Source organism: Jaculus jaculus, chromosome 10 (assembly GCF_020740685.1).
Source record: "Jaculus jaculus isolate mJacJac1 chromosome 10, mJacJac1.mat.Y.cur, whole genome shotgun sequence".
Taxonomy (NCBI): domain Eukaryota; kingdom Metazoa; phylum Chordata; class Mammalia; order Rodentia; family Dipodidae; genus Jaculus; species Jaculus jaculus.
The window spans coordinates 46,377,568-46,387,497 of record NC_059111.1 but is presented as its reverse complement, the minus strand read 5'-3'; the positions used below and the strand labels follow the sequence as shown (position 1 = coordinate 46,387,497).

Genomic DNA, 9,930 nt, shown 5'->3' with positions numbered 1-9,930 from the left:
AATTAATATCCTTTAAAAATAGATAATTTTCTCAGCACAAGGGTGGAAATAAAATGTTTTTTTCCTGTGGATTTATAATATAACAAACATTTGATTAAAAGTTTCTAATGTTTATTTTAGAGCCAATATCATCACATTTATCTTTACATTTTGTTTGCTTGTCCTTTTTTTTTTTTTTTTTGACACAGGATCTCACACTGTTGCCTGGTTAGTCCAGAACTCACTATATAGACCAGACTTGTCATGAACTTATAACAAACCTTTTGCTTCCAACTTTTGAATGCTGAGATTGTAGGTGTGAGCAACCATACCCAGGTTATATCCACATTCTTAATCTGTCACTCACTTTACATAAATTTAAAGTACATTTTAATGATCTGACAGAATACTTAACTGATTAAAGTTATTCATAACTTTTATTTAATTTAAACCTAAAAATTCCTTACAACCAATCAAAATTATCTGTGCTCCCCCCCCCCCCCCCAGGTAGGGTCTCACTCTGGTCCAGGCTGACCTGGAATTAACTATGTAGTCTCAGGGTGGCCTTGAACTCACAGTGACCCTCCTACCTCTGCCTCCCTAGTGCTGAAATTAAAGGTGTGCGCCACCATGCCTGGCTATCTGTGCTTTTTTGATTAAAAAAAAAAAATACTTTTTTAAAGAACGTAAGATATTAAAGGAAATAATGGCATGATGTACAAAGTGGGAACAGAATTTAAAATATAAGAGTAACAAATATTAATGTTTGTTTTGCATTGCCATTACTAACAAAAAAGGGTTTTGTAAGCTCCATAGAACTTAAATGCCTCAGTGTATATTATGGTCTACAAAGGAAACCCAACTAATCAGATTAAAGGAGATAAGTGCAAAAGCTGAAACATGGTTTAAAACCTGGATGGGCATTAATTCTTCCAAGGTTTGATTAAAAGCCAGAAATCAAACCTTCAGAGAGTTAGTACCCTTCTGTGACTATTTGTCTCCAGTGATGCAGCCACTAGAGGTAAATTCATTTCTGAACAGATGAATAGGAAACAATCCACTCTGAAAGTAAAAATGTACTACAGAATTTTCAAATAACTTATCAACCATACAAAAGGGAATTTTATAATTCTGCAAAGAAAGCTAGAGAATTATCAGGGCAAGATAACATACTGAAAGAGATAAACTGAAAATATTTTTTGTCTATGTTTCTTGTTCTATATTTACTTGAGTAGAATTGCACAGTTAAAAATTGTATAGATGTGGGGAACTTAATTTTCTCTTTTTTAATATAGATCCATAAATTTTACTGTTGTAGATGAAGAGTAACAATATTTTTAAAGCACTTAAGATTATGGGAACTATGAATTGATATTAAAGAATGCTTTTATTTTAATATAAATAGTAAATGCTTAAACAGAAAATTCATTGGATGATGAACTCCTTTAAGCTCCAAGGGCATTACCAGGACTTGCTTACCATTCAAATGTGTTCTGTGACAGAAGATACAGAGAAGCTCAGTGCAAGAAGGAATAGGAAAAGAAGGATGGATTCATTCTTTATCTGTTCACTCATTTAATATTTATTAAGTGCTACTATAGGCCAACATTCTAGGTCTTGTTGATGTAATAATGAAGCTTCCACCATCCCTGAAAATTTTTACATTAAAAGAATAGCAGCAAAAATGTGGCAGCATCATGTTGGGTCATGATATGCAGAGACATTTATCGGACCAATAACTGTGGGCTAACTCCACAATGCACTACCCATATACCTCAACAACAAGGGGGCAACGGGGAGGGGGTAGGTCACAGATGAGCCTAATAATGGTACCAAACTGCCTGTATTTTCTGAATAGAAAACTAATTTTAAAAATGTGACAGCATATAAATTGTGGTAACATATAATAGTAAGTGCTGTGAAAATATATAGTGCTATTATCCAACAATGCTGAATAAAACTCAAGAAATACTGCATATGTCAGAAGAACTAGGCCCAATGGAAAGAAATACTGAGTCCCTTTCTCAGAAACTAGCTGACTACCCCCAAACACCTAGTGCAGTGAGTTATGTCTTGTTCTGTTCAGGGCTAATATATTCACATCCACGCTGTTGGGGAAATGGGCCCCAACATTTATCAATGTGCTTCCCTCCAGGTCATATCCTCACAGTGGACAAAAAGAGTGACTGTTGTTGGAGTAAACATACAGACCCAACACCTGATCCTTCAGAAAATTCTAAAGGTTTATTTGAGCTGCGTAACTTCAAAAACAAGGAACTGAGGTCTCCATCATAGCTTCACTTTGATTCTCTCCTAGTAGTCACACCTTTCCAGAACCCTCTGTTTCAAGAGAGCCAGTCTATTAAATTTTATGCTCATTAAAAAATACTCAATGAAAAATAGAGAGGTGGCTTACTGGCTAAGGCATTTGCCTGCAAAGCCAAAGGATCCTGGTTTGATTCTCCAGGACCCACATAAGCACAAGGGAGCACATGCATCTGGAGTTTGTTTACAGTGGCTGGAGGCCCTGGTGCCCCCGTTCTCTCCCTCCTTCTCTCTCTCTCTCTTAAAGACATAAACAAAAAATATATATTTAAAAATACTTTAAAATGAAGTTTTTATGTTCTAAAGACATGTTTATACACAGTTCCTTATCAGCACAATTTAGTCATGATCATTAAAAATTATAGTTGCCATCACAAAAAAAAACCTTCATTCACTCCAAAAGATAAAAAAGCCTTTGAACATGTGGGAGTTTGATTCAGGTGTTCCCTATAAATAAACTTAGGCTTTCTGAATGCTAGGTTCCCAGCTGATGGAGATTTGAGAATTAATGCCTCCTGAAGGCAGTGTATTGTTGGCGTCTGGTTTATAGGTATTATAACCAGCTTCCCCTTACCAGTGTTTGGCACACTCTCCTGTTCCTGTTGTCCACCTAATGTTGGCCAGGAAGTGATGTCCACCCTCTGCTCATGCCATCATTTTCCCCTGGATATCACAGAGCTTCCCCTTGAGTCTATAAGCCAAAATAACTACCTTTTATTCTTTTTCCATAAGCTGCTCTTGGTCAGGTGATTTCTGCCAGCAAAGTGAACCTGACTGTAATTATAATGACCCCAATTTTGTAAATATGAAGAATCCTGTAAATCTTTTGTTAGGAAGTCTCCAGAAATTGTTAATTAGATTGGTTCATTGAAATGGAAAGACCCATCCCAAAGGTGAATAGCACCATTCAATGGGACTGGGTCTCCCAAATAAATAGGAAAAAAGGAACTGAATGGGTTCATAAATATCCTAAGGCTTTCATTTCACTGTGATTTTTTTCCTGAAATTTCTTTAATGCTTTGTTTTCCAGAAAGAAAGGATCCTTTGATCAGTTTTCTTATGTTATCGCACTTTTGTAAACAGAAATAAAACATTTATGTTCTCTTTTCCTTTGATGCCTCCAGAATCTGGAAGCTACTATTGAATATTCATATTTTTATTGCAATTAGTTATTGGCATAAGTTCAATAAGAATATTTTCTCCTTGTAACAAGATACAACTAGGAACAGTGATTAGACTACCAAAGCATTTACTGAAATGTTATACTAGAAAATAATTTGCATAAAATGTAGCTTTTAGAAGTAAGGTCGACTTTATGGAGAAAATATTTAAAAAGCGATTTTGGAAAAACTGTAGATTCTGGCTCACAGGGTTTCTACCATCAGCGGGGAAAAGAAAAGTCTTATTTCCTAGTAGTCCAAGAAGCTGAGATATCCTGGGATCAAATCTATCTAATGCTATAGAACTGCAATTCAAATCTGATGATTACTTTTGGCTTCTGCATGGATTACTTCTTTTTCTCTGTACAGAGTACCTGACATGAAAAACTTGAAGGAAGGAAGATTTATTTTTGCTCATTTTAGTCCATGATGACAAGGAAAGTATAGTGAATCATTTCATGATAGTGGCAGTATCTGTTCACATCAGAGTACACCAGAAGTCAGAGTGCTAACAGGAGCCAGGGATAGGTATAACATTCACAGGATCACTAGCTAATAGGCCCCATATCTCCTAAAGGTTCCACAGTATCTCAAAATAGCACCAGCTACTGGGGACCAAATGAGGTCTGTGAATGGCATTTTAGATCAAATCTATGATGGTTTACTAGCCTCAGAACTTTAAAAAAGCTATTTGATATTCCTTATGAAAAGTTCCAGCAAAATAAACTGAAAATGGCCCAGCTGGTCAATTACTATTATTTCTAGAAAAAAAATATGCATAGTCAAACTCAATCTAAGGAATCTTGCCTTAGTTTACAAACATAAATAACAGTAGGGGCTGTATTAATTGCTTTTTAAAAATTTAATGTGAAGAAAGGTAATTAAGAAGGAAAGGCTTGCCAGGAGTGGCGGAACATGCCTTTAATCTCAGCACTTGGGAGGCAGAGGTAGGAGGATCACTGTGACTTTTGAGGACACTTTGAGACTACATAGTGAATTCCAGGTTAGCCTGGGCTAGAGTGAGACCTTACCTCAGAAAACAAACAACAATTTAAAATAAAGAAAGTAAGGGTTTAGGTTGTTTTTTGCTTTGAAAGGATATAGTGGGGAAAGCATGGCTGCAGGAGGTAAGTTAACAGGTCACATTGCATGCACAGAGTACATCATGGTAGGAAAGTCATGGGGACAGGAAATATACATGGCAGCAAGAGCACAAAACAAGTGATCACATTCAACCTGCAATCAGAAAGCAGGGTGATGAATGGCCCCACTCCATTCCCTTTTTTCCTTTCTATTTGGTCTGAGGTCCAAGCCTGTTGAATAGTATCTCTCACCTTTGGGTGGGTATTCCAATTTCAATGAACCTAATTTAGAAACTCCATCACAGACAATGATATGGATTTGTTTGACTCTAAATCCAGTTAAGGTGATCATTGAGATTAACCATCACAATTGCTATAATTCTCTAAACTATAGCACTTTATTTTAACTTAATTTTTTTGCTACTCTCCTGACTTGTAGACACAGAACTAAAACATATTCATTTTTCTGCAGGCAATCTGATAACAACTTTTGAATAAGTCACACAATAGATCTCTTTCTGGCAAACTTTCTACCTGTTGCTGTGTAGTCCATACAGACAGCTTGCAGAATGCCCAGTACCATTCCCAAAGATTTTCAAAATGCAATCCAGGAACTATCAGATTACCATGGCCATTCTCCTGCTCAACATTTAGAAATGTTCTTAGCTGTCTACCCTCTGAACTTGGAAACTGAGTTTCCACCTATGCATCTTTGTGTCTGTCTGTCTTCCTTTCTATTTGTCTGTCTAATCCACTTAATCCATCTCTTGATAACTTCTGTAGCAGCTGTGATCTTGTACATCAAAAATACAATAATGCAATATTTTCATAGGATGTTTACATTGTGGATTATGTTACATTGATTAAAAAAAATCTATCAAAAACACGAGAAAGACAACTAATTCCATGAGGATGTTGTCTTCATAATTCTTATATGTGGATAATTGCAATACATGTGTACGTGTATATAGTAAAGTAGAATAAAATCTGCTTTCATATGTGACTCAATTGCTATCATAAACACCTTGCAGTTCTTTAATAGTGTATATTTCATTCTTCATTCTCAATGATACAAAAATTAATATATGTAGATATGTCAGTGTTTTATACAACTATTAATGTCATTAGGATTACTCTTGTTTTTTCATTAATAAGATAATTCTTCAATGTTAATTCTCTTGGATATATCTTTGCCAACATGTACACTTACTTATGTATAGTACTAGAAGTAGAATTTCCTGATGAGTTAATATAAAATTTTTAAGCCTAGGGCTTCTCCCACCTCCCTGGTCTGGGTTGCCTGGAAGGATAGTGTGTGGGTGGGCAGGGTGGCCTGGAGCGAGTAGGTCAGACTCCTGCTTCCAGACTCCTCCCACCTCCCTGGTCTGGGTTCCCTGCTCTGTTGTGTGTGCTGGACAGTGTGGCACCACAAAGTCGGGCAGACCTCTGTTCTGTTGTTCCTTCTAGTCCCCTGGTCCTGGTAGGTCTCACTTTGCTTTGCTTGGGAAGCCCTGGTCCCTATGTGAACTGTGGAATCATGTCTTTTGCTCTGGTATCCTAACTGACCACTGGGTACTACCTTCCCTGTTCACCTGAATCAGAGGGTACATGGACCAACGAACAAAAAGTTACTTCCTCCTCAATAAAATAGGTTCTCCCTAAAATGGGTAGGCAACGATGTAAAAAAGCCAACAGATCAGGAAACTGAGATTCCCCACCAAGGATGTCTAGTTCTACAATGGAAGCCTCCAATGAAACCATAGAGAAACCAGTAGAAATTCATTCCCAAAATGAAAACAGCAACCAATGAGACCCTGATTCAAAAAAAAAAATAGTTGAGCTGGAAGCAAACTATCAAAGAACCAACAATTGTATCAGTGAAATTGAACAGAATCATCTCCTAGCACATTCAGATTTTGACAGTAGGCTTAACTTTATTGAAGAAAACATTAGAACTCTTCAAAGAAATAAGAATAAATTGAAGGTAATTTAAGAAATGCAAGATTGATTGATTAAACTTAATGAAGACTCGATCAAATGCAATAATAAGCTACAGGAAGCATCAAGAAAATAAGAACTTTAATCGAGGGCTGGTGAGATGGCTTAGTGGTTAAGACATTTGTCTGCAAAGCCAAAGGACCCAGGTTCTATTCCCCAGGACCCACATTCGCCAGATGCACAAGGTAGCACATGATCTGGAGCTTGACTGCAGTGGCTGGAGGCCCTGGTATGCCCATTCTCCCACTCTCTTTCTCTCTCTCCCCCCTTCTCTCTGTGAAATAAGTAAATAAAAATAAAGAACTTGAAATTGTCCTTCAAAAAATAGGTGGACATAATGCAAAATAACACAATAGAAAACAAAAATCAAATAGAAATTATAAAATCTTCTCTAGAACCCTTCACCAAAAGAGTTACTCATGTGGAAGACAGAACCTCTGACCTGGAAGATAAGACAGAAGAAATTGATTGGGAGGCCAAAACTTTTGCTAAGTTCAAAAAATCAAGTGAGTCCTCTTTCCTGGTTGGAACCATGAAAAGTGCTGAAGAGAAGAGAAAGAAAGTTCCTGCTGTGCCAGAAACTTGTAAGAAAATGTGAAGGAATTTCACAGAGTTAAAGGTGAAGCTCCTGATAAAAAGTTTGCCCAGAGATGCTTTGAAGGGCATGGAGGAAGCTTATCTATTAAAAGGCTAAGCATTATCACAGGGAATACAGGAAGATGTACAGAAGTGAGATCAGCATGGCTAGGATGGCCAGGCAAACTGGTAACTTCTACATACCCGAAGAACTCAAACTAATCTTTATCATCAGAATCAGAGGTATCAATGGTGTGAGCCCAAAGGTCTGCAGGGTGTTGTAGCTTCTTTACCTATGCCAGATATTCAATCATAAAGCTCAACAAGGCTTCCATTAATATGTTGAGGATTGTGGAGTGATATATTGCATGGGGCTACCCAAACCTGAAGTCAATAAATGAATTAATCTAGAAGCATGGTTATAGAAAAATCCACAAGAAGCGAATTGCCTTGACAGATAACTCTGATTACTCCATGTGTTGGTAAATACGGCATCATCTGCATAAAAGATGTTGATCGATTTCCATATGCCAAACCATCCCTGCATCCTGAGATGAAGCCTACTTGATTAAGGTTGATAATGCTTTTAATGTGTTGTTGAGTTTGGTCTGCTTTTGATAGTAGTGGGATGCTAGGTTTATAAAAGGAGTCAGGGAAGATTTCCTGGTCTTCAATTATGCAAATCAGCTTGAGAAAAATTGGTTTCAGTTCTTCGATGAAGATGAGATAGAATTCACCTGAGAAGCCTTCCAGTTCCCTTTGTTCCAGAATATTTGAAAAAATAAACAAGATTGACAAAACCCTGGCCAAATTTATCAAGAAAAAAAAAAGAAGTTTCAAATAACAAAGTCAGAAAAGAAAAAGGAGAGATTACAGCAGACATCAATGAAATTGGAAAAATCATCAAGGCATACTTCCAAAACCTCCACTCCACAAAATTACGTAATCTGGAACAAATGGATGAATGAATTCCTAGACACATACCAGCTACCAAAATTAAACTCAGAGCAGATTAATCTTCTAATCAAACTTGTCACATCCATGGAAATGGAAAAGGTAATCAAAAACCTAGTTCAGAACTAGAAAGCTTCCTAGCTGAATTATATCACACCTTCAATGAAGAACTGAAACCAATTTTTCTCAAACTGATCCACATAATTGGACACCAGGAAATCTTTTCTGACTTGTTTTATGAAGCTAGCATCACACTAATACCAAAAGCAGATAGAGATGCAACAAGAAAGAAAACTATAGGCCTGTATCCCTAATGGACTTATGTAGGAAGATCCCAAACAAAATACTTGCAAACCAAATTCAACATGACATTAAAAACATTATCCACCTTAATCAAGTAGGCCTCATCCCAGGGGTGGTTTGGCATATGGAAACTGGTCACTGTAATATACCACATAAATAAGCTGAGCCATAAGAACCACATGATTATCTCAAGTGATACAGAGAAGGCCATTGAAAAACACAACATCATTTCATGATCAAAACACTGTAAAGAATGGGCATGGAGGGTTTATACCTCAACACAATAAAGGCTTTATATAGAGCTGCTAAAGCCCAAATAATATATAATGCAGAAAAACTCAAGAAATTCACACTGAGATCAGGAACAAGATAGTGTGCCCACTTTCACTACGGCTCTTCAATATAGTACTAACAGTATTAGCCCAAGCAATAAGACAGGAGAAAGAAATAAAAGAGATTCAAACTGAAAAAGGAAGAAATCAAGTTAGCCCTTTTGCAGATGACATAATCCTATATGTAAGTGACCCAAGTCTTCATGTCAAAACTTCTGCAGGTGTTAAATTCCTTCAGCAAAATGGCAGGATACAAAACTGAAATACAAAATTCAGTAGCATTTCTACATGCAAAGGACTATGCAGAGAAAATATACAGAGAAAGAAATCAGTGAGACCATCCCATTTTCAATAGCAATAATAACAACAACAACAAGAATCAAATACTTTGGAATAACACTAACCAAGGAGGTAAAAGACCTGTATAATGAAAACAAAAACACCCAAGAAGAAATAGAGGAGGAATTGAAAAGACGGAAAGACCTCCCATGCTCCTAGATAGGTAGAATTAATATTGTAAAAATGACAATTCTATCAAAAGCAATATACAGATTTAATGCAATACCAATAAAAAAAATACTAGCATCATTCTTCATAGAGATTAAAAAACGTATCTAAGTATTCTTATGGAATAGCACAAGGCCTTAGATGTCCAAATGTATTCTCAGAAAAAAAAAAAAAAACACCACCTCTGGTGTTATTACCATAGCAGAACTAAGGCTATATTAAAAAGCCATAATGACAAAAACAGCATGCCACTGGAATAGAAACAGAAACGTAGACCAATGGAAGAGAATTGAAGATCCAGACCTTAGATAATACAGCTACAGCTGCTTGATCTTTGACAAAGGTGCCAATAAGGTAGACTGAAGTAAAGACTGCATCTTCAACAAATGGTGTTGGACAAATTGGATGACCATATGTAGAAAAATGTAGTTAGACCCACTCATTTCACCATACACAAATATCATGTCCAAATTGATAAAGATCTGAAATTCTTCAACTACTGGAAGAAACAATAGGAGGCACTCTCCACAAAATTGTAATGTAAAAAGGCTTCCTAAACAAAATACTAGTAGCTAAGGAAATTAAACAAGCATTCAACCATTGGGATCTTATGAAGTGAAAAAAACATTTGCACAGACAAGCATACCTTAAGCAGAGGCAATAGATTAGCCATCAAATGGGAGAAAATCTTTGCCAGCTATACCAATGACAGAA

General features: G+C 36.6%; 1 pseudogene; it reads left to right on the top strand.

Moving 5' to 3' along the window:
• Window positions 1-7,076: 7,076 nt before the first annotated feature.
• LOC101604957 lies at window positions 7,077-7,861 on the top strand (annotated as a pseudogene).
• The last annotated feature ends 2,069 nt before the right edge of the window (window positions 7,862-9,930 follow it).